The sequence below is a fragment of the Pleurodeles waltl genome, chromosome 1_2 (assembly GCF_031143425.1).
Source record: "Pleurodeles waltl isolate 20211129_DDA chromosome 1_2, aPleWal1.hap1.20221129, whole genome shotgun sequence".
NCBI classification, from domain to species: domain Eukaryota; kingdom Metazoa; phylum Chordata; class Amphibia; order Caudata; family Salamandridae; genus Pleurodeles; species Pleurodeles waltl.
In genome coordinates, this window is record NC_090437.1 from 954,406,443 (window position 1) to 954,432,236 (window position 25,794).

The 25,794-nt window shown below is 50.1% G+C and overlaps 1 protein-coding gene across 1 annotated transcript in view; it reads left to right on the forward strand.

Moving 5' to 3' along the window:
- The first annotated feature begins 538 nt into the window (after positions 1 to 538).
- DLC1 (DLC1 Rho GTPase activating protein) overlaps positions 539 to 25,794 on the forward strand; it is a 1,219,048-nt gene continuing 1,193,792 nt past the window's right edge. Inside the window, exon 1 of the mRNA XM_069200770.1 lies at positions 539 to 901. The gene's annotated coding sequence lies outside the window, so the exon portion shown is untranslated. The remainder of the gene's footprint in view (positions 902 to 25,794) is intronic.

The following is a 25,794-nucleotide window of genomic DNA, read 5'->3' on the forward strand; positions in this document are numbered from 1 at the left end:
TAGCGCAGCACGTGACGATGTTTCTAGCTACTTGAAGAGAAAAATTGCAGTGAATACGGCTTTAGCAATGAAACAATGCTGATGACTTTAACTGACGTGTTACGGTAGAAAGACCTTCCTAGATAGCAGTTTTACCACACAATGCTGTTGGTGTTTGCCAATCACATTCAAAAAAGTAAACTGTACATTTTTATTAATGACAATTTTACAACCCTAGAAGAAAGTTCAACACGTGGCTGGGTGCTAATCACTTGCTATGTCATCGAACTGCTTGTAAACCACGGCAGGCATAGCATACAAGCACTTGAAGCTTCCAATTTCAGCGGGGTTTCACTTTTCCGCCACATTTTACACGTTTTCTTTTTTCCATCATACCATATTTCCCTTTTACACCGAGGGTGCACCAAGGCAGGAAATACTTTCCAGGCAATCCAGTTGTTGAGGGGCCCATTCGCACAGCATCATGACGGTTTCAGACTGGAGGAACGGCTGGCTGGGGGCGGGCGGTCGGCCTGACAGCCCTCCGCTTATTCCAGACCCCGTTTCCACAGCTGCATTGGGTGGTTTCCTAGAATCGCCTTCTGGGCGACACTGCCTGGGATTCAGAAATGAGCTCAGCGAGGAAGCGTGAGCTTTCAGGCCGGCTGCATCGACCGGACCCGCGCTTCCGTGGGCAGGCGCTTTCCGGGGGAATTTCTCAGCTAGCCATCTGCTTCTTGAATTGGGAACGAAGACGCGTCCGCGGAGGGCACTTATTTGTTTGTTTGTTTGTTTTGGGAATGGCTGCTTTAAAACGGTAGAGGACTCGTTTTTTCTGGAAATACCTCAACACTTTTGGCACTGAGCTGAAGTGCTCTTGGCTTTCAGTGTCGATAACTACCAGACCAGAGGTATCGTGAAGGTATGTACACATTACAGAAAACTGTCTGCCAGAAGTGGAGATTGAATCATTCCCAAACGCATTTAAAAATTGCTCTCTCTGCACTGTTTCCTCAGAAATAATACTCGATTTTAATGTTTTTGTGTGCAGTTACCAATCTGCTTTCTTTGATACTTCTTGTATTTATTTTCATTTTAATTACCTAATGGATAACTACTATCGCCAGATCACTATTTTTCACAGGCTGGGCGAGCCAATTTAATTTCGAGGGTGGTGGCCCTGAAGGCCCCTGGGGGCAATCGTGAAGCCAAAGAGGCAGTTTCACCTGGAGGTGATGTCCATTCCATTCATTAAAGCCACGCGTAGTGATATGAACTAATTGTAAGAATGACACACACGTTTCATGTGCTTACCCTCGGCAAACTTGCTTTTGTAAAGTCCAAATGCAATAAACGTTATGACTGATTAGCTAAACGAGATGGACTTGGATAAGCAGTAGGGGTGTATGGATGGATTGCGTGAGTGGATGGATGGTTAATAATGGATATATTGGGATGTGCATGGATGCTATGTGTGTGCTTGGGGCAGGCAGGATGAATGAGTTGAGTGATGGGTGGATAGGCGGACAGATGTTGAGTGCACGGATGGGTAGGGATATGGATGTGTTCAGATGGTTTGCGTCAGTGCTTTAAATGGAAAAATAGAAGTGTTTCTGAGAAGTGCCGGTACTCTCCAATTAAAAGTATTACGTTTTTCTTGAGATATGCCGGTACTCTCCCTCTCAAAATAAAAAAGTGTCGGTACTCAGTACCGGAGAGTACCGGCCCATTTAAAGCACTGCTGCGTGTTTGCCGCTACAGAAGCAGTGCTCGCTGGAGCTGACAGAGGGCCAACGGTCACGTCACTCTTAGGATAACATACTTTTGCGGACCGAGCACCCACTCATTTAGACTGGGACCTCTTGCAGGACAGAGCAACGACCCACTAAAATGTGCTCTGCGGAGGTTCGGACAGTTTTATCAGAACGTGGGAAGCTCACTAATATATTTCTAGGTATCTATCGGCTTTAAGTACTTATACTTTCACATCCTACGCTTTTCTAAGAAAGTGAGCTCACTGATATGCCAGTCGTTAAAGTGAATTTGCTTACGAGTATACAACACACGTTTACACAAGGAGTGGCAACTGCGGGGCTAGGTTGTCCTTGATATCATAGTCTTACGTTCCAACCAGTGTCATCGTAAACTGTCATCCAGTATACGCGTTCAAAGTCGACATTATGCTGACAAACGGCCGGACAGTGACCATGATGGCAAACTTTTTAATCTGGTCAGCATCGAGTGTTCCAAACGGTATGGGCAAAGTTTATTTTTACTTTTCCCTGGTATAAAACCAATTCATCCTACATCACCGGAGTCCCCTTCCATACATATTTATGAATTGATGTAACGAACAATGGGCTAAAATTGTTTAAAAGAGATGTTTGTGTAGACTTTGTGGGACCCTTATACTGTATGGAATCCCATCTTTAGGGGCTACAGCGATCTAAGAAATGCGCTTAAAGCTCATTGGGGCGCACATTAGGGTCCCTTTCACTTGTCACCACCACCTGATTATCCAGAAAGGTCGGCTATCACTTTATGGTCTCTCCGGTATGTAAGCTTGGATCAGGGTGATGATGTCAGCTTCCAACGAGCACACGCACTGTACTGGAAGGAAGGACCAGAGCCTGGAAACAGTATGTGCACATCAGCCCAGTTAGACCTGAAATATGCATGAAAACCTGCATGCTGCTCCTTAACAGTGACTTGGAGAACACCAGTAACACTGACGGACATTAGTAATAATGTAAAATGCAAACGCAAAACCATTTCTGCACAACTCTGGAGACAAAATAATATATTAATGCATACATTAGTGTGTGGTGTTCTGTTTTACTATTTGTGCTTACGAACACAAATACACACAGTCACACTTGATATCTTTATGAAATGAATGTTTGGATGTGTGGATAGTAAGCTGTCCTATTATTATATCAGCCATCATTTCAAATATATTTGGTATCATCTTATAATTAGGGGTGAGTGGAACTCGTGGAGTTTCACACTGCCGAATTCTGCAGTTACATGAAATCTCTGCGAGATTCTGCCGAGTTCTGCAACTAGGCATAAATAGGTACGTCTCAAAGCTCGCACCGATTTCTAGCTGCAGGAGCTCCTTCAGTGCTGAAAAATTAGTTTAAGCAGCTCCTCGTGGCATGCCAGAGGGTGCTACTTCGTAAGTTGATTTTGCTGACGCTTGAGTAGACCTAGAGGTAAATCTATTAGAACAGCAGCTTTCTGACTGCGAACAGTTGCAACCGCCTGTGTTGTGGGAATCTCTCCTGGTGCCCTTCTAGAGATTGAAAATCGTGCTAAGGGATGTCAAATCTCGCTTGGCAATGTAATGTTGAAAAACTCCACCACCATGTCTCTGTTAGCAGAATTTGACGGGAACTCTGTGTTACAAGCGTAATGCGGTGTAGCCAAAATTCTGCCAACTCTATCAGCAGAGCAGAATTTATTGCCCATCCCTATTTATTTATTGGGAGCCTTCTATGTCTGTATTAAATCTGCTATTTCCTTACGAAAGGAGACGTATAACATCTTTAGTCGCCTATAATAATGATATGATGTAGCAGCTCCACTGTAATTAGTTATTGCATTTGAGGTGGCATGTTATAATGCCCCCTTCAGAGAGAGCAGCCAATATGAAAGGCATGTTATGGAACATCATTACAGCTGCAGTTTAAACAGAGCAGTGAAAACAAAAAGTGGCATTTGATATCTCTGATTTTTTGTCATCAAATGAACATAGATTAGCAGAAAGCATATTTTATGGGTCATGCTAATTTTTCGCATACTTCAGACCATAAGGGAAAAATATAATACCTAGGCCAACCAATCGTCCGGGGTCAGGCAGACAAAGATGTGTTCACCAATGCTGCATGATGCAGATCTTGTCTGTGGTCCATGTCGTAGCCACCCAGTGGGATTGTTGGTGTGTGATAGCCAGGCACTGCTGGGCAAAATCATGCAAGTCTGGGCCTTGAACCCCCCCCATCCCTCCAGCCCCTCCTGTGAGAGGAACTTGGCTTATGGTTTCAGTAATAGAGGTCCAGTAGGATGACACAGTGGGGCAATCCCAAAGAGGTAGATAATGTCTCCTTCCAGACAGTCACACCTCCAGATAGTAGTGGATGGGAGAAATGTGAGCTGGAGCAGTGACCAGTGCTATCAGTGTAGCACGTTGAAGTAGTTGAACTTGAGGTTGGCCTCCCTGAGGTAACAATCATTATCCACAGGTAGATCAGCCTAGTCCATGTCAGAATACTGGAGTCTCAGTCTGGCTGCCAGAAATCTCAGAAGGAGCGAGCCAGGGGAACAGAGTAGAGTCAATCCACTGAGACTCTGTATAGGAAACGGTACCCTTGTAGGTGCCCCATTACTGCAGGTAGACAATCAAAGATGAGGAGGACAAGTCCAGGGTAGGGTGGCCCAAGACCTGACAGAGGCAGCATCATAGCTGCTGATAGTCCTAAAGTGATGCTCTAGGAGGCCATACTGTTCTCTTGCTTCCACAAGCATCTTGAAATCACAATCTGTGAGAAAGTCAAGGAGGTGAAGGAGCCCCCAAGAAGTAAACTCTGGCCAAAGAGGTTCCAAGGCCTTGACCCAGACTGAGATGTTTCACCACAGGAGGGCTTGAGCATAGAGGGTGGGGTGAATACCTAGCAGTTGGTGCACCTTCCGCTAGACCTTTAGCACAGCTGTGAAAACTGGGTGAAAGGCAATGGGTTTGGGGGCAGTGTCCTGTGTGAAGCAGGCAAAGGCCCCAAAGGTGGCCCAGAAGAGAGGATTCCAGAGGTACCCGATTGGGTGTGTCCAAGGTAGTGTGGCAAGCAAATCAGAGTGGTGCCAACTGGGATGCCAGCCAGTTGCACCGAATGTTCGGCTGACTAAGCGCCCCTTGTTCTATGGCAGCATAGAGCTTATTCCGTTTCTAACATGGTTTGAAATTGCCCCCCAGGAAAGGTTTGAGAGTCCCTTCCTTGGCAGTAACCAGCCAGGTGGGGATGCAATGCATAAAGGGAGCATGAGGGACACACAGTTCAGACATGGAATCACATTTATTTTAAGGACTTAAACTTAGAGAGAGAGAACCAATTGGGACCATCATGCTATGTCCGCCTGGATGTGCGAGACGAGGGGATTTAAGTTGTGCAACTGATTCTTAAATATCAAAGAAAGTATGGGGGCCACTGAAATGCAGACCCACAAGGACCTTTGGTTGTGTAGAAAGGGTAAGAGGGAGGTCTTGGCTCTCCTTCCAGTTAATCTTATACCCAAAAATGGAAGTCAGTGGGGTGGGTGAGGGTAACCACTATGTCGTCTGTATACAGTGTGAGTTTGTGTATACCACTGGAAAGAGGAATACAGTGTATGTCAGAAGAGCTGCAGATGGCAATGGCCAGAGATTCCAGAGACAGAATAAAATGAAGAGGTGACAAAGGGGCAGCTCTGTCTAGTGCCATGACTGGAGGCATGGTTGAAGGCATAGCCGTTACTGGAGCCCACTGCTGTAGGTTGATAGTAGAGCCTCTGAGCCTGGGACAGGAATGATGGGTCGAACCCACAGCTTTGTAGTATCCAGAAGAAGTAATCCCACTGAACCCTGTCAAAGGGTCTCTCGGCGTCCAATGACACCTCTAACTTCTCATCTCCGTCCTTCTGGGCTCACCACAGAAATTATGACAGTAGCCTCAGATGTGATGCTGTGGTGTGGTGGGGGATAAATCTAACCTAGTCCCTATGTACCAAAGAGGGAATTACTCATTTAAGCCTATTGGCCAACAGCTAGGCGAGGACCTTCATACTTGTGTTCATCATGGAAATCAGGTGATAGCTGGAGCAGCTGAGCGGGTCTTTGCCCAGTCTGGGGATTAGAGCGATGGATGCCCAGTTAGCTTTTGAGAGAACAGAGTAGGGAGGGGCGACTTCCAAGTAGGCTTTACACAATAAGTGTTCTTGTTGATCATGTAGTACTCGAATGGTAAAGTGTCAGCCCTGGGGTCTTACCGTAATGCAGATCATCAGTCACTTCCATGATCTCCTCAGGGGAAAACTGAACCTCCAGGGCTAAGAGTTGGTCCACCAAGAGGTAGTGCTCTTCAGGACAGGAAATTCTGAATGCCAGCAGGTGTGCAGACAGTCTTGAAGGAATAAAGGGTCTCAAAGTAGGCCTGAAAGGAGTCCAGAATGTCTAGTGGGTGAGTGAGGAGTTGGCCATCTTCCCACCTAAAGGCTGGTATAGTACGGGAGGCATCGGGGTATTGGAGCTGGTCACCAGAAGACAACCCACCTTCTTGTTGCACTCATAGTGAAGCTGCTTGAGACAGAAGAGTGCAATCTCCATCCAGGAGGTGTACAGAGTATTCTGCTCATACTTGGCCTGCTGCAAGTCTTGGAGAGTAGTCTGAGAAGGAGAGTGGGAGTATTAGGAAGTAAGAGAGGCAAGCGTAGCCTCTAGCCAGAGCTGCTAACGCAAGGCCTTGCCTTTCCACTGGGAAGAAAGGCCTGCTTTAAGCCGCCCGGACTGTTGCCTTGCTGACAGACTATGACGTATTAGGAGAGGCAACAGACACCTCATTGATGCCTAGAAAGGAGCTGAGGTGAAAGCGGAGCCTCTCCTTGTTCATGGGGGCTTTATAGTGGGAGAGTTTGAGGCGCCAAGTCGAGAGGAGGGGCAAGTCTTGTAGATCCCCTAAGGCTAGACAGAGCCAGATCATGCTATGCTCCGAGACACCAGAGGGGATTATTTCCACATCCACTAGGTGGCTGAGCAGGGCACAACAGTGACAAAGAAATCAATTCTGGACTTGGTGCCATGTACTCTAGAGGTGTGCATTTAGTCCCACACTGTGGGGTGAAGGAGTCTCCAAGTGTCAGAAAGGGAGAGATCAACATCAGGTAATGTAAGAGACCCCTCTTCTTTGTGTTATCGTGTATTGGTGAGCCAGACTTGTCCAAGAAGAAGTCCTGAACAATATTCCAGGCTCCTTCTAAAATGAGTTTAGTTCTATGGTGTTGGTGAATGATCTGGGATAGGGCAGCATAAGTGGCCCTCTTGGAGTGAGTTGGGGCATAAACAGAGCCAATCAGAAGAATATGATCATAAAGGGAGATCTTAATACGGGCAAAGTGATCATGTGGGTCCTGCCACAGGGTTTTGGCCTGTAAATGTTTGGCCAGCAAAATCGTGACTCCACCCTTACAAAATAGCTTGGCCGAGAAAGTCTGCTCTTTCCCTCGCAGAGTCTTGCATGCATGGTATTTGTGCCCAACCCAGTCCCAAAGAGTTTCTGGCTCCCTTCCTCTAAAATGTATGTCTCTTGCAAAAGTGTAACATTAGGGTGTAGGGACCAAGTGGATTGAAAGATTTTCTGGTGCTTTGTATGATGAGTGAGACTGTTCACATTCAGTGAATTTACCATCAAAGGATGTTGTGTGAACATTAGGTCCCCCAGACAATAAATATAGTGGAAGAAAGGAAGAAAAAAGGGGAAAGCGGGAAAGGAAGAAGAAGGTGACATCAGGAATAGGTGTCAACCCTGCCTCTAGGGGTAATGAACAGACTTTAAATAGGGCGGAGGAAGAGAGCCCGAACACTGGTGGTGGGGAACAGAGCAGGACCCCCACATTGGCACAAGTAAGATACCGACAAGTGTGGGTGAGGGGTGTCCCAGATAACAAATTAAGTATCTGGGGCCCGGGACAGCAACCAAGGTGCGAGGCAATAGGTAGTCGGCAGGTATTGACCGATGGTGCGGGTTTGAATTGGGCAGGATGGGCCCAGGGGAGATAACGGTGTAGTGTGTGGGAGGAGGATTGCAAAGTGATCTGACCTGCAGAGGCTCAAGAGGGGGAGGTCTAACCTGGGGGTGCTGCTGGTTTCAGAGGGGATTAGAACTTATCCCGGGGTGAGCATCCTTGTTGTGGGGATGTGTCTTCTGCCCCCCCCCCAGACCACTGTTTGGTAACCTCTTTTAGGTATATATGTTCTTCAGTGGTGGATCCTGAGTGACCCACAGGCTGGGGCAATGGGCTGAGTTCAGAGGGGTCAGTAAGGGTGATCTGGTCCATATCTATTGGCACAACCATTGCTAGGTATAGCTGTAGTTGGTTAGGATCAAGAAATTCAGTTGTTCTATTGGCATGGGTGATCAGTATTACCACTAGATCCAAAGGCCATGTTGAATGCTGAGCTGATAGAGGCATGAGCGTAGTTGGAGCAAATGTTGGTGGGTGGCCTGAGACTCAGATGAGTAGTCCTGGAACAGATTGACCTTTTGTCCATCGTGCAGAAAGGGGCTGTGTTTCCAGGCCACCTGGATCACTTGGCTGGCCTATTCATGATGCAAGAATCAAGCGATAATCTGCATTGGACCCTATTTGGTGGTTGGACGGCACAGCCATATCCTGTGGGCTCTCTGAAACCTGAATGTTGGACTGAAGGACTGACTGGTCGGGGACATCAAGAAACAGGTCAAGAATTCCAAAATTTCAGTCACTTCCAATTGTACGGGTAGCCCTGAGATCCAGATAGTGTCCCAGCAGGAGCCATCTTCCAGCTGCACCAGTTGATGGATGCCGTGTTCTTCCACTCAATTTGGTCAAGCAAGGACCCTGTTGCGGTCAGCCTGGAATTGAACAAGGCAATATCCTGACGAATGCTCTTTGTCTCCACAGAGGTCTTGTAGGTGGTTTCCGCCACCTCTGAGAGCATGGTCTTAAGGGTGCCAAATTCTTGTAGGATGAACTCCAGATCAGAGTCTGTTGCAGGGGTCCATATCTTTACTGGATTTAAATGATTTTCTTGCCCCCACCACTGTGAAAGGAAGCTGCCAGGATGGTTTTGGCATAGCAAACAGGCCCGCAGAATGAAACAGCAAGTATCACAAGTGGTCTGTGGCTAGGAACGTGGCCAGTGAAAGTGAAAACCCAGACAGTGGATCTGGTTCCAGATTGTGGGGAGTATAGCAGTGTTGTAGCCAGGAAGCCAGGAGTCAGAGCACAATCCACAGATGCTGCTAGGTGAGTAAGGCAAGTGTGGGTCTGGGGTTAGAGAACCCCTAGGGAGGCCAAGCATGTGCTGAGGCCCCAGGATGGCCACAGTTGCCAGTTACATCAGAAAGGGAAGCACACTTCTGAAAGTTCCACTCCCCAGTCCAGGAGAGGCTGAGGGTGGAGGAAAAAGGGCTTCTGCCCCACCTGGACTAGCAGCCTAAGTAAGGAGATGCAGGCAAGAAAAGTATGGGCAGCACCTAGTAGAGAGTATCCAACAAAATGCAAAGTAAGTTTCCTCACCTCTAACCGTAATGAAGTCCTGAGGGGGCAATGATGATGAAGGCCGGATGGGAAGGATTAACAGTCCACACTGTCAAGGAGGTGAATCACAGAAGGTCCCTGGGCTTTCCAGGGCCCCTTGATGCCAGCCTTGGTGACGTGCAAGAAAGGGGCCATGTGTCAGGGTTTGCAATGGTGTAAGTCCTTGGCAGATAACGGCCCAAGCCTCATGTAGCAGGTCTCCACTCTCAGGGTGTCAATGGCAGAAAGGTGGGTAGGGAAGCAGGCGGGACCACGCTAACTTTTGAGGCCACCAGACTGTAAGTATATGATGACAGTGGCATAGTAGATGCCTCTAGGGGCTGGCATGTACACCACTGGAGCCCCCACACTAAGGGCATCCCGTCTCTGGGCTGTGGTGATGCCAGACGGCCTTTGGGTGGGCCACAGCAGTTGCAGTGCTACAGAGTGGGAGCCCCAAGGGTGGCGCTGGGGTGCCTCATGAGGGCATTCCCCCAGTCTCTGTACTCAGGGCATCAATGGCCAGAGGGCGACAGGGAAGTGGGTAGAACCACACTAATCCTAGCAGTCTCAGGGGCAGGCAGCAGCGTTATGGGGCTCTGGGGGGCCAGCAGGCACAACATCCACATCTTCGGCTGAAAGCCTCATGTCTCTGGGCTGTGGGAAGGCCAACTAGTCCACGACTGGGCCTCAACATCTGCAGCACTTCAGTGCAGTGCAGGGGCCCCATGGATGGAGCTGGAAAGCCTCACAGGTGTGGGTGCGGTCCCCAGGTCACTGGCTTCTGTTTCCATGTGGCAGCCCCTCCCAGGAAACAGCGGGTGGTGAGTTGCTCATCAAGCGCCAGCTGGAGCGCTAGAGATGAGGCACCATCTTGCTCTGGCTCTTAGCTCTGCCCCAATAGACTATCTTAAGTACTGCACCAATCTGTGCATTACAAATATTAATCACTAAGAGGAGTTTTCATTTAGATTTCTAGCTTTCAATTTCATTTATCAAGTGTAAAAAGGAACAAGAGTGCCCTGTGTATCACTGCAAACCTGAACACCAGTGATCTTGTGGTATCACTCTTGGTCAGTGTCTCTAAGGGCTGTGCCACCTAGCAAACAGCAGGATATTCAACAGCAGAATCATTTAATTTTTACCTCATTATATTTAAGATCCAATCTCCATTAATTAGCATTGTTGTGATGAAGAAATTGCTCTGATAGCTTATTAATTAAAGAAGTACTAGTGTAGACACACTACACGAAAAAAGTGCAAAGATTTTACAAAAACTACAGAATGTATAAATGGAGCTTTGGCTCCAACTTAACAAATCTTCATGGAGTAGTCATTGTGTTTAAATTAACCTATATTATAGACTAACAGAGAGATCATCAGAGGAAGATTCATTGTCTGGCATGGACTGCCCAACAATTTATTTCTCCCTGCTTAGTTTAAATTAGAACAACAACAAGGTGATGGATGGAATGCTTGAATTATTCTCAGCCACTGGCAATCACTCGGACTGCATCCCAATCCATTGTGGCTGTGACTCATATAACATAAACTGAACTGAACACTGAACACTACCATCTGAAAACAATGGGCATGGTCTGTTGTGTGGCCAGGTGAGGTTATATGTAGACCAAAAGCGTGTTTTGAAATTGTTCTTTCTCTACTTTCTTTGCATATCACTAGTGGCTTCCCTGCTCTGCAATTTATTTCATATCATCATAAAATCAGATAATTATATATTTTTATAATTATATATTTATAGAACATGTTACAAATCAAACCATTAGTGACTGATGTGGTACTAAAACGAGGAAATAAGACGACAACCACTGTACAGATCTGTGATGACTGAAATGATTCCATTGCATCTTTCCTAGATCCACTCCAGCGCTTCATCTGAAAGTGCCTACCACCCACCCACTAAACACCATTCAGAAGATCTTGGCTTTTCTTGATAATATGCATTTTAAATTGATAGTGACATGTGGTGAAGTATGTTATCTCTTCAGTGATGCCATAAATGATTTGAGATGTCATAAGGAATATCTTTGATGATGTCATTTGAGATATCATGACTGATGTAATGTGTGAGGTAATGTGTGATGTCAGAAGCAGCACATGGCAGGACGTTAATACATTTTAGGGGGGTTTCGCATTTGCTTTGGAATATTACTTTAACTGTAGTTTTTTCAGTGTCTGTACACCTTTCAATAAGTGTAATTTGCCATCAGAGTCTTCTGATCTTTGGTTTGTTTCTATACAATTGCCTCTCAGCAAGTGTCTCTCACTTTTGGTTTGTTTGCAGTTTTGGTTTGTTTCCACCAGATACACCAGGATTCTCCTAGGACAACAAACAACAATGGCCCTCATTACGACCCTGGCGGTATAGAACCGCCAGGGCCGCGGCACGCGGGAGCACCGCCGACAGGCCGGTGGTGCCCCGCGGGGCATTCTGACCGCGGCGGCTTAGCCGCGGTCAGTAAAGGGAAACCAGGGGTCTCCCGTCGGTTTCCCGCTGCCCCCAGGAATCCTCCAAGCTTGGGGATTCCGACTCCCCCTCCCGCCATCCAGTTCCTGGCGGTTCTCCCGCCGGGAACCGGATGGCGGGAGGGGGAGTCGCGGGGCACCTGGGGGCCCCTGCAGTGCCCATGCCAATGGCATGGGCACTGCAGGGGCCCCCGTAAGAGGGCCCCTACAAGTATTTCACTGTCTGCTTGGCAGACTGTGAAATACGCGACGGGTGCAAATGCACCCGTCGCACCTTCCCACTCCGCCGGCTCTATTACGAGCCGGCATCCTCGTGGGAAGGGAGTTTTTCCCTGGGCTGGCGGGCGGTCTTTTGGAGACCGCCCGCCAGCCCAGGGAAAAACTCATAATACCCTCCGCGGTCTTCTGACCGCGGAGCGGTATTACGGAGGGCGGAATTCTGGCGGGCGGCCTCCGCCGCCCGCCAGAGTCGTAATGAGGGCCAATGTATGGAAGGAATACGTGAATTACTATCCGGCAATGGTGACTGCTCACTGCTTTCCATACTGTTATTTTTCAACCATTGTTTCACTCTACACAGACATCTGCCATGTGCAAATCGGTCTTCCCCCTGCTCCAGAAGGATACAGTCCTGCCCGAACTGTTATGCAAGGCCACATTCAAACAGGAGCATAAGTAACCATAGACCTGTTGTTTCGACCTACTTAGGTCTCATCAGTTGATGGCACAGAGAGCTGGTACCCATGTCTGGGCATACCTCTTGTAGTTCCAACAAGGCAATAGGAGGAATGGTTACATAAACTCAGCCACTAGGAATCACTCTCTGCCACATTGCAGTCCACTGCTTTTCTTCCACTATGCCGCTCAAGACAAAGACCTGACATATCCAAACCAGTCTTGATCCTGCTCCAATAAGACAGTCCAACCCAAACTGTCAGGAAATGCCTTCTTCAGACAGGACCACAAAGAAACCTGAGTCTGGGTTTTGACCTATTTTGGACTCATCAGTGAAGTGTAGGTTGAGCTCTGTGGCACAATGAGCATGGGTCCCACACCCACAATTTCCTTTCACACTTAGGGGGTGATTCTAACCCTGGCGGTCGGTGATAAAGCGGCGGCCAACCCGCCAACAGGCCGGCGGTCCAAAAAATGGAATTCTGACCCTGGCGGGAACCGCCAACACAGCCCGCCACATTAACACTCCGACCGCCACCGCGGTACAGACAAACAGCGCGGCGGTCACCCCCAACAGGCAGGCGGCAGACAATGTACCGCCCACAGTATCACAACTCACCAATCCGCCACCTTTTCCGGGGCGGGAGCCCCGCCGATAAAAACACGGCGGAAACAGACTACGGACGGGAAAACGCTTACCAAAACACACTCCACGAGTACGGAGGACAGCATGGAACCCGAATTAAACATCCTACCTGCACTCGTCTACCTGCTCATCTACCACGAGTACGAACTCCGGCGCAGACGACAACGGTGAGTACAGCACCTACGACACACGGGAGGGGGGAGGAGGAAAGGTTACGGGCACACACATATGCGACCCCCACCCCCCCAAACTATGTACACACCAATGCAGAGCAACAATGCACAGTGATACCACCCAAACCCCCCTGAAAAATGCAAAGACATAATTACATTTTGAACCAAATTTTTATATAAAAAATAGACTCTGAGACATATCGGCAACTATGCAAAATATCCATAACAAAATAATACTATACACACTGCCATGGCGAACCGAGGCAATTAGTCCGCTACATCCAAGTCAAATGGAACAGTTCGTGGGCTACAGTGTAGCGACACAAGGGCAAAGCCCACACAGGAGACCTGAGTCCTTTGGAGAGAACACTGCAGGGGCATCTGATGAAAATACTACAGGCACCTCAGGGGGAAGGGAAGGGGGGGGCACCACAGCCACATGAGTCCACGACGCAAGATCCACGAAGGGGCCACCATGCCCAATGTGCCATCCTGGGGAGTGCAAAGCCACAGTCTCTCAAGTCTCTACAGTGGGTGGGTTGCCCACTGTACCATCCTGGGGAGTGCAAAGCCACAATCTCCCAAGTCTCTACAGTGGGTGGCTTGCCCACTGTACCATCCTGGGGAGTGCAAAGCCACAGTCTCTCAAGTCTCTACAGTGGGTGGGTTGCCCACTCTGCCATCCTGGGGAGTGCAAAGCCACAGTCTCTCAAGTCTCTACAGTGGGTGGGTTGCCCACTCTGCCATCCTGGGGAGTGCAAAGCCACAGTCTCTCAAGTCTCTACAGTGGGTGGGTTGCCCACTCTGCCATCCTGGGGAGTGCAAAGCCACAGTCTCTCAAGTGGATAACAGTCTCCACTGGTCAAGGAGGAGGCATGGGGGGCACAGTGAACCATAAACAGTGCTTGAGATGAAGGGGCCCAGCGGAGCGGTGCTTGACAGGAAGGGCCCAGCGGAGCGGTGCTTGAGACGGCGGGGCCCAGCGGAGCGGTGCTTGAGACGGCGGGGCCCAGCGGAGCGGTGCTTGAGATGAAGGGGCCCAGCGGAGCAGTGCTTGAGACGGCGGGGCCCAGCGGAGCGGTGCTTGAGACGGCGGGGCCCAGCGGAGCGGTGCTTGAGATGAAGGGGCCCAGCAGAGCGGTGCTTGAGATGAAGGGGCCCAGCAGAGCGGTGCTTGAGATGAAGGGGCCCAGCGGAGCGGTGCTTGAGACGGCGGGGCCCAGCGGAGCGGTGCTGGAACCGGCGGGGCCCAGCGGAGCGGTGCTTGAGATGAAGGGGCCCAGCGGAGCGGTGCTTGAGACGGCGGGGCCCAGCGGAGCGGTGCTGGAGACGGCGGGGCCCAGCGGAGCGGTGCTTGACAGGAAGGGCCCAGCGGAGCGGTGCTCTTCTGCACGGCGGGCCCTGTTCAGCGGTGCCTATCTTCACGGCGGGCCCTGTTCAGCGGTGCCTATCTTCACGGCGGGCCCTGTTCAGCGGTTCTCTTCTGCACGGCGGGCCCTGTTCAGCGGTGCCTTTCTGCACGGCGGGCCCTGTTCAGCGGTGCTCTTCTGCACGGCGGGCCCTGTTCAGCGGTGCCTATCTTCACGGCGGGCCCTGTTCAGCGGTGCTCTTCTGCACGGCCGGCCCTGTTCAGCGGTGCTCTTCTGCACGGCGGGCCCTGTTCAGCGGTGCTCTTCTGCACGGCGGGCCCTGTTCAGCGGTGCTCTTCTGCACGGCCGGCCCTGTTCAGCGGTGCTCTTCTGCACGGCGGGCCCTGTTCAGCGGTGCTCTTCTGCACGGCCGGCCCTGTTCAGCGGTGCTCTTCTGCACGGCGGGCCCTGTTCTGCGGTGCTCTTCTGCACGGCGGGCCCTGTTCAGCGGTGCTCTTCTGCACGGCGGGCCCTGTTCAGCGGTGCACATCCAGTAGGTTCAAGGGAACCAGACCTGGCCTGGACTCCGTGCTCAGACGCCCTCCGGCCGTGATGTTCCTGGGCCCTTCGGTGACGGAGTCCTGGGCCCTTTGGTGTCCTCCTTTACAGCTGGGATGTGGCATGTGGGGCCCACCTGCTCCGCGCTCCTGCTGGCTGACGTCTCCGCCCTGCTGCCCTTACGCTACTTAGATGGGGCTCTCGGGCCCTTGCCTCCCCTAGACGTTGTGGCTGGTGAAGTGGGCGAACTCTGCTCCTTGGGGGCAGCCGTGTCAGTCTTCGCACGGCGGCCCTTGTGTTTCCTGGTACTCTTGCCGGGGGGGGGCTGGATGTGTCCTTGCTGCTGATGGAGGTGTCACTGCTGGCAAAGGGTGGGCTCCAGAACCCATGCACAGCAGTGACACCCGAAGATGGGCTGGTGGTGGCTGTGGTGCTCTTGGGACTCTTTGCAGATGGAGGGGGTAGGTCATCGGAGGGGAAGAGGTCAAGATTAGCCAGGAAAAGTTTTTTAGGGCCAAGGTAAAAGGTAGAAGTGGAGATGGAAGTGGAGGAAGAGGATGTGGTTGTAGGAGAGTCAGGTGTGCTGTCATTGGGTGAAGGTGCAGGTGCTGTAGGCTGTTGTGAGGTGGATGTCTGTTGGGTGGGTGTCTGCCTGCGTTTGTGTGTTTTGGAAGGGGTGGTGACAGACACAGTGGGAGAGGACACAGGGGACGTGTAAATGGCAGTGGGGGTGGTGACTGCACGCGTGCGGACTGTACAGGAGGGTGTGGTGGTGATGGAAGCACTGGCTGATGTTGGTGTGCATGCAGGTGTGAGTGGAGACGTCACAGGGAGGGAGGAGGGAGACGAGGAGGAGGGGGACACAGGGGTGGTAGTGACTGTTGGGATGTCTGCATCTGTGTGTTGCTTGGGTGAGTGTTTGTGGGATCTGTGGTGCTTGTGTCTGGATGAGCTGCCCTTGGGTGTTGAGGTGTGTGCAGGCTGGTCAGATGGTGTGGATGGGATAGGCTGAGGAACAGGAGACAGAGACAGGGTGGAGGCAGTCAGAAGAGGGAGGCTGGAAACAGGGACAATGGCTGCCGTCAGTGCTGAGGCCAGAGCATTGAACGATCGTTGATGGGCAGCCTGACCCGAATGAATGCCCTCCAGGTAGGCATTGCTCCGATGCACCTCCCTTTCTACCCCCTGGATGGCATTCAAAAGGGTTGTCTGCCCAACAATGAGTGTCCTGAGGAGATCAATGACCTCCTCACTGAGGGCAGCAGGGGTAACAGGGGCAGGGGCTGAGGTGCCTGGGGCGAAGGAGACGCCCGCCTTCCTGGGTGAGCGGGCACGGAGCGTAGGCTGAGGGGCTGCTGGGAGGGTGGGGCTGGTGCGCTGGGTGGCGGCTGTACCTGTAGTGGCGGGGGGCCCGGATGTTGCCGCTACCGTTAGGGAGCTCCCATCCGAGGACGTGTCGCTGTCGCTGCTCTCACCAGCGGTCCCCGTCGTGGTGCTCCCCTCGCCCTCCGGCTCACTTGGGCCCTCGGTGTCTGTTCCTGTGCCCACCGGGGCCTTGTGGCTTGCAGCTCCCTCGTGCTCCGATGCCAAATCTCCTCCGCCTGATGATGCTAATGCACACATGCACAAGAAGATGAAGAAGAAGGGTGGGGGGAGAAAGAGAAGACATGGTTGAGTGCATGCAATGTCAACACCGTTGGCGGAGACGACAGACACAGGAGCCGCATGCACTAAGCCGCGCATTCGGGGCACACTACTCAGTACTTCTGACTCGGACAACAGGTCAGGAGACGACAAGCGCGCACGTGTGAGGCTGGACCATCAATAGCTGGACTTGTCACCCTACGGAGGTGGGGGCCGGGAGCACAGGGCCATGCCTAAGGGAGAGGACTACACTACAGAAAGCGCCCTGGCCTAATGTCACCCTCCTCCCCCACCCAGACGCCTCCACTGCACAGAAAGATAGCTGAATGTGCTGATACTCACCCCCTTGTGTCTGCTGTGATGCTCTCAAGCGCCCATCCAAATCAGGGTAGGCCACCGCCAGGATCCGGGACATCAGGGGGGTCAGGGTACGACTGGCACCCCTCCTAGGTTGGGATGCCATCCCCAGCAGTGACTCGGCGGTCTTCCTGGTTCCGCGGCGGATGTCCTCCCACCTCTTGCGGCAGTGGGTGCCCCGTCTGACGTGGACCCCCAGGGCCCGGACTTCCTTGACGATGGCATGCCAAATCCCGACTTTCTGATGGGCGCTGACCTATGTGACATGTACAGGGTGGGAAGGAAACAATCATCAACTTACTGCATGTTAGATGTGATTGGCCCCCCCTCCCCAACCTTGCAATGTAGCACATGCACTCATCTGTCGTGCGTTGCACTCCTCATTCGCCCCCACCCCACCAACTTACATCCACCCCACTCCACACAGGCATCGCCCATTCCATGTGCACCCGGTGTACTCACCTGTTGGTCTGGAGGACCGTAGAGTAACGCATACTGGGGGAGGACCCCATCCACGAGCTTCTCCAACTCTTCAGACGTGAAGGCAGGGGCCCTTTCCCCAGTCGCAGCAGCCATTGTCACTTCCAGACCGAGTTCACAGCAGCACTTGCAGTATAGGTCCTCTCCTGTGGATGATCAGGTCTCGAGTGATTAAGCAGATAGAAAATGGCGGTCACGCCCGCGGCGGTGCGTACCGCGGCGGTGCGTACCGCGACCGCCGGCGCACATCGTCATTGGCTCCTGAAACCCATAGGCTTCAATGTTATCCAATGCGGCTCCGTATAGCGGTCTTCGACCGCCTACCGCCACGGTGTGCTCCGCCAGCGCAGTGACCTCACATCCCATTGTCCCACTTCACAGGTCAGGCAGCCGCCATTTCAAGGGCCCACATGGCATAATCTCTACTGCGACACACAGGCCTAGGCCTGGCATTGCCACACATACACGCCTTTCAATACCTAGATAACCGTGTGCCATGCAAGCAGTGGTGAACGTACCAGTGATTATCTTGACTCTGTGCTCCATGTTGTCCTTCCTAGGCACCGTCCGCTGGGATTTGCGAGGAGAAGGATGAATCCTCGCGTGTACCGACCGCTGGTGGACCTGTCGACAATGGAAGAACGCCACATCATACTACGATACCGACTTGACCGTGCCACCATCCATGAACTGTGTGCCCAGCTGGAGCCAGCCCTGATGTCCCCCATCCGCCAACCCACAGGAATTCCCCCTCTGGTGCAGGTGCTGTCAGTCCTCCATTTTCTTGCAAGTGGCTCATTCCAGACAACAGTGGCCATGTCATCTGGAATGTCTCAGCCAATGTTTTCAAAGGTTTTGTCTAGAGTGTTGTCTGCCCTGACGAAACACATGCGGAGTTACATTATATTCCCAGAGGAGGTTGATTTGCCCACTGTGAAGGGTGATTTTTATGCCCTTGGACATATTCCCAACATAATTGGTGCCATTGATGGGACCCATGTAGCCTTAGTCCCCCCAAAAGACGATGAGCAGGTGTACAGAAACAGGAAGAGTTACCATTCTATGAACGTCCAGGTGGTCTGTTTGGCTGACCAGTACATCTCCCATGTGAATGCAATGTTCCCTGGTTCAGTGCATGACGCGTATGTGATGCGTAATAGCAGCATCCCTTTTGTGATGGAACAGCTACAGAGACAACGTGTGTGGCTAATAGGTGACTCTGGTTACCCCAACCTACCTTGGCTATTGACCCCAGTGAGGAATCCCCGGACCAGGGCTGAGGAACGGTACAATGAGGCCCATGGGCGAACTAGGAGGATCATAGAAAGGACCTTTGGGGTTCTGAAGGCCAGGTTTAGGTGTCTGCATATGACAGGGGGATCCCTGATGTACTCACCAAAGAAGGTGTGCCAGATCATCGTGGCCTGCTGTATGCTTTACAATCTGGCATTGCGACGTCAGGTGCCTTTCCTGCAGGAGGATGGTCCAGATGGTGGTGTTGAAGCAGCTGTAGAGCCTGTGGAGAGTGAAGAGGAGGAAGACTCAGAGGACGACCCAGACAACAGGGACAGAGTTATCCAACAGTATTTTCAGTAGCACACAGGTAAGAATCACACACGCCATTTTAATTTTCCTGACTGCCTCGTTTTTCTCTACTTTGTCTATGACCCCCCAGTTATTTGAAACTGATGTTTGATTCTCCCTTCCCTTTTCAGTGCTGTATGACCCACTGCGTGACTTCTGCTTGGTTAGCCCATGGACTAATGCTTATTGATCTCGGTATGTGTTCAGCACAAAGTTTACAGAACATAATTGATCGGTAATGTGTTTTACATTTGTAAATAATACAGCCTGACTCCAGCATGATTTCAGTGCATTGAGTGATTTATTTTTGGTGCTAGATAATGGTACATGATATTCACACGGTGATGGGTGGGGGTGGAGTAATGTCCATGGCAGAGTCCAGTTCTCAGTCTCACAGGTGCATTGTCCATATGCCTGTGGAAGGATGGAGCAGGGGCAGTTCAAGGTTGGACAGGGTGGCAATGTGGGACAGTGGGATGACTTCAGGGGGTATCTCATGCTGGCGGGGGTCTTGACATCCTACTCTGTCTTTTTTTTGGATCTCAGGCTCCTCTTGCGGGGTGGTTGTTCTTCAGCAGGAGGTGGGGTTCTGGTGGCCTGTCGTTGTGGTGGGGCCTCCTGTCCACTAGCGCCGGCGGAGGTGGTAGGCTGTTCCTGGTCCGGGCTAGTGACAGGGGCCCTGTGTGGTGCCACATGGTCCCGCAACGTGTCTTCTATCCGGTGGAGGGCCTGGACTAGGCTCCCCATGGCGGTAGAGATGTGGGTGAGATGATTGTTGAACCCCATGTAGCGTTCCTCCTGCTGTGCCTGGATCTCCTGGAAACTGGCCAGTACCGTCGCCATCGTCTCTTGTGAGCGGTGGTAGGCTGCCATGATGGTGGTGAGGGCCTCTTGGAGAGTCGGTTCCCTGGGCCTCTCCTCCCCCCCCTGTCGCACAGCAGCCCTCCGAGTTGCCCTGTTTCCCCCGGACTCTGTCCCCTGGACGGTGTGCCCACTACCACTGCCCCCAGGTCCCTGTTGTTGTGGGGGTGGTGGGTTAGCCTGGGGGCCCTGTAGTGGCAGACACACCGCTGATTGACCTGTCCTAGAGACGGAGCCATGGGCCCGCTGGGTGGGAGCTGTGCTGTTGTTCCCAGAGGGGGTTGGGTCTGCTGTGGCCTGTGTGTGGGGAACCGACTGTCCAGAGGTCCCCGATGGTCCGGGCTGGTCGTCAGGTTCCAGGTCGACAGAGCTGCTGTCATCACTGGGTGCCTCTTCCGGGGGGGGGGATGGACATTTCTGGACCCTCCTGGCCGGTGTGTTGGCGTTCGGGTCCTGCATGGGGTAAGAGAGTATGGTTATTGTTTCTGTGTGTGCTATTGTGTGCGATTTATGGGTGCCCTTGTCCCCTAGTGCTGTCATTCCCTTGGGGGAGGTGTTGGGGGGGGGGTTTGTGCAGTGGTCATGCTTAGGTGATGGGTGTCTATAGTTTGTGGTGGCATGCAGGGGTTGGTGTTGGGTGGGTTGTGCTGGGGAGACATTCTCAGGGAGGATGTGTGATGGGGGGTTGGGGGTGAGGGTGGTGGTGGGGGTTGGCATGCTGGGGGGGGGGTGAAGTAGTTGAGATTGTACTTACCAGAGTCCATTCCTCCGTGTACTCCAGCGAGGCCATCAGGATGCAGGATGTTTAGTACCTCTTGCTCCCATGCTGTGAATTCGGGTGGTGTGGGTGGGGGTCCCCCGCCAGTCTTCTGCACTGCGATGTTGTGTTGCGAGACCATCGAGCGCACCTTTCCACGTAAGTCGTTCCAACGTTTGCGGATGTCCTCTCGATTTCTGGGATGCTGTCCCACCGCGTTTACCCTGTCCACGATCCGCTGCCATAGCTCCGCCTTCCTGGCTATAGTGGTGTGCTGCACCTGTGAGCCGAAGAGCTGGGGTTCGACTCTTATGATCTCCTCCACCATGACCCGGAGTTCTTGGTCCGAAAAGCGTGGGTGCCTTTGGGGTGCCATGGGGTGGTGTGGATGAGGTGTGGGGTGGTGTATATGGTGAAGAGTGTGTTGGTGTGTGGTGCTTTGTGCTTCTATGTGGTGTGTGATGGTGTAGTGTGCCTCTGTGTGATGTAGCTCTCTATTCTGTGATGTGTCTCTCTCTCCTTCGTCTATGATCTTCGGTCGTAGGGGTTTGTGGGTGATGTGGGTGTGTGTTTTATAGTTGGTTGGATGTGTGGGAGTGTTGTTTGTATGTGTGTCAGGTGTGTGCATTTCAAATTGTCCAATGTGGCTGGGTTTTGGAGCTGTGTGTGTATTTTGACCGCCGCGGTGTGTACCGCCAATGGAATACCGCGGTTGAAAGACCGCCGCGTGGATTCGTGGGTCAGAATGGCATGGGCGTGTTTGTGTTGGCGTGACGGTGGAGGTTTGGTCATCTCCAGTCTTCCGCGGCCCGCTGATGTGGCGGCCTTCCTTGGATGTCGGGATTTTGGCGGTCCCGCCGTTGTGGGTCAGAATGATTGTGGCGGGTTACCGCGGCGGTAGAATGGCGGACTTCTGACCGGCGGTAAGGGCCTTTTACCGCCGAGGTCAGAATGACCCCCATAGTGACTCCACTGCACCAAACAACAAGGTAATGAATGGAATGCTTGACTTATTCACAGGGATTGATTATCACTTGGTAGCAGATTCCAGGCGATACATTATGAATGTAATTGCAGCCAAGAGTAATAGTGTATGAAATAATATAAGCAATCAATCGATCATGTTTCGATACTCACATTGTGATGCCCTAAGTGTATTGGCTGTGTCAGGTGTGAGTTCCATGCTCATTGTGCCATAAGATTCAAATTGCATCCTACTGATGAGGTCTTAATCAGCCAAAATCAGTCTGGGGTATCCTGTGTTCCCACTCAGAGGAGATTTGGTCTGGCAGTTTGGATCATAACAAAGGCTTTTTGCATATGACTGATTCCTGTCTGAGGTGGCATGGCAGGCAATAAAATGATTGACTAGATTGCAGCCCAGACTAATTACCAGTGGCTGAGATTAATGCAAGCAATCCACCCATCACTTTTTTGTTTTTCGCAGTGCAATGCCCTAAGTCTGATGGATATGTCCAGGTATGATTCCCTCGCTCACTAGGAGTAGGCTGAAGTTGTGTCCTACCGACAATGCTGAAGTAGGCCAAAACTGATCTAGGGTTGCTTGTATTCCTTCGAAAAGGGGACATAGTCTGGCAGGTGTAGCTGGACTGCTCCTCCTGGAGTAAGGCAAAGGGTGATTTGCATATCACTTGCTCCTTTGTGAGATATAATGGTGGGCAAAAGAACAACAGACTGGATTGCTGCACCAAGTAATTAGCAGTGGCTGAGATTAAATCAAGCAATTGAAGCAATCCAGTCATCATTTTTTTAAAAATTTAATCAGGCTTCTCTCATGAAGTGCCCCATTTATATGATGTTTATTCAGTGTTTTGGACAATTAAAATCAATGTGGGTTTGCTGAATCATCATTTGTGGATTTAATGGTAATTCCTATAGAGGAGCAGGAAATAGATTAAAGATGCTAGTCTGCAGCTACAACTTGGACTGGTGACTTTCCGTAAACCATGAGCTCATTATGAGGAAGGATGTTCTGACTTGCCATGAAGAATTGTCTTATGTGATACAGTAATTTAGTAAAGAGATAGTTAGCCTACACTTTCTGGCCAAGAGATATTTATTTTCCTTTGCTAATGACAACTTTTTTGAGTAATCTTTTTCTTTAGTTGCTGTTTTAGAAGATGTTTGCTACGCTTTGTGCAAGGTAGGAAGCCAAATGTTCTTCTAAGCATAGACAAGTGAGAGCTTTACATAGATGGATTATGAGTGGACATTTAGATCATTTTAGCACTTACGTCCATGCACCATCAATGAGATAACAGGGCTTGATGAATTGCCTCTTTATGGCATAGTACCGCAAGGCATGTGCTGCTCTATCTTGAATAGGCAACATACCCTCTGTACGTATCCACTGCCCTAGGCACTGAATCGCAGTGCAACATAGCAATTATTATTGCAGAGGCAAAGGATGGGATTGGTGTGTAGAGAGCACTGAACTGTTACAGACAGGTGATCAATTAAACTAGGACAGTGAGTGAACTGGAAAAACAATAAAGTATTTTGGCACCCAGTAAAAACCAACTTTTCCTAACATATGCCAATAACTGAGTAGCCATTGCTACTCCTACAACCATTTTCTTCTTTCCTGCTTCCTCCAACCAGATGTCTAAGGTTGGCTACTACCTTTTACTCTGTTTTGGGCGAGCTAAATCCATTCACATGGTTCCTTACTCATTCCCTTTCTACACTCTGGTTACATCTAAGTCTTTGAGATGACCTTTGAGGAGCAGAGAGTACAACCAATCTAACAGAACACATCACTCTATGCTCATGGGTTACAGCATTCTCATTGTCTATGTGTGTGTGCAGGCCTGGAGGTCTGTGTGCATGTGCTATGCACAAGAGTGACTGTTTGCTGTTCTCTGTGCGTGGTTGCCTGTAGGTGTGTTGATATGTGTCTTCATGGATGTTCATAGATATGCTGCAATGTCTTCATATTTGTTTCAGCTATGTCAACATATGCATGGCTTTATTACATGGCTACATGCACTATAACAAAGTCAAAGTACTTACCAAAAGTGAACATATAGGACTCTACAAAAGGTGTAGATTGCGTATCATATATATATATGCAACACACTTTCAGCTGGCACAAACTCTGCCTGTTGAAGGTTATTTATAAGCATGGAACTTTTCATAAAGAAAATAGTTCTAATTTAGCAGAAAATCTTAATATCCATTTATTCTGTAAATGGAGGTGTTTGGGGACGTTTCACATTCCATTTGCACACTAATCACGCATTTACCACTTTTCTAATACCTGCACCCCACACAAGGAATGCCTTTTTTCACTCATAAGCCCAAACATATTTATGCCATAACTGTAAGTTACGTTTTTGATATTCCAATTTTCCTGGTTTCCATTCATGTTTACAGAGCTAATGAATCTAGGTGGTTGTTTTTGGAGGTAAGGTTTCTGGAGCTTCGTGAAGGCGAGTTTGAAATGGCGTTAGCAAAGCTTTACTACTTATATGGCTTTGCTGTTGAATTGTTCATCTAATGGTGGTCTGTGGGAGGAAAGTGCCCTTGAAATTATTTGCCAGTGACTTGGGTTTCATACTGTGCTGTGTGCCCGTTAAGGCAGGGAAGTATGTTTGACTGGGCCAAGCTCCTTCACTCATTTTAGAGCAGGGATCTCCAACAAGTAGCTTGAGAGCTACTGGTAGCTTGCCACTACCCTGAAAGTAGCCCCTTGAAGGGAAGTCCAGAACAGTATGCATTTACAGAATCTAGCTCAGGGGTCTCCAATGATTAGCTTTGAAGCTATGATAGCTCACCAGTACCATGAAAGTAGCTTTTTGAGGTGAAGTCCAGAACAGTGTCCAATTTAGAGGGTCTAGCCACATGGAAGAAGGCAGCTCTACACATGCCCGGACCCTTAAAGTGGCAGCCAGCCACATCAATGTCGGGGTCACCCGCTTACACACAAATATACAATGTAGCAGTCTGCAGGACTTGCAACATGACCACTCTTCTCCGCTCTCAACTTAGTAAAGTCACATACCTATTTTCCAGCTTTCAAGACCCACCCTTAACAGACATAAAATGTGTGGGAAAAACACAAGATGTGTGTGCAGTGGTAGTACTTGTTACTCAAAGTGAAAAGGCATACTGCTAGAAAAATTTGTATTTGAGAACGTGATATGCTGATGTTTGAAAAAAAAGTGATTGTAAAATCAAAACATATTTAAAGCTGCTCTCTGAATGGTAATTCATGGTGTATTCGGGAGACTTATAGCTGCTCGTACCTATGTGCCACTTGTTGCTGTGCTGCTATTCCATTAGTCATGTGGAGGCATAATACTGATAAAGCTTTTCTCAACATTGTTGCCCACATCTTACTCATTGGGGTAGTTGATATTCTATCACAATATTAAAGCTTTAGAGATTGGTGTGGCACTATATCATATCCAGTATGTTGACAACCACAGCATCATGCAGATAAGTATAATTGTATTTACATTCTGAACGTCATATCTATTTATCTTGATATATTTATAAATATAATTTTGAAAAATGTGGTCCTATCTTATGGGGTCAGTACTGCAATAATGATCAAAGTCATTAGCAGCTCTAGACAATGTTTATTGATCAAAAGTAGCTCTCATTATAAGAAAGGTTGGAGAATCCTGTTTTAGCGCATCAGACCTTCACTGGAGGTATTTGCATTCATGTTTGCATGCACTGCAATAACAAGACATACAGATTGTGAGCACAAAATCCTGCAGCAGCATCATTGCATATGTTTAGTGAAAATCATATATTTATTTTCATGATCTGCTACCACAGTAAACAGACGTTTGTGCAGTGCCCAGCTACCAAACCCTTCTCTGAAAGCCCCCTTCATGTGCTTGCAGTGGCCACTAATGTAATTTTGTCTGATCTGGTCACTATTAGCACACTAATAAGACTAATAGC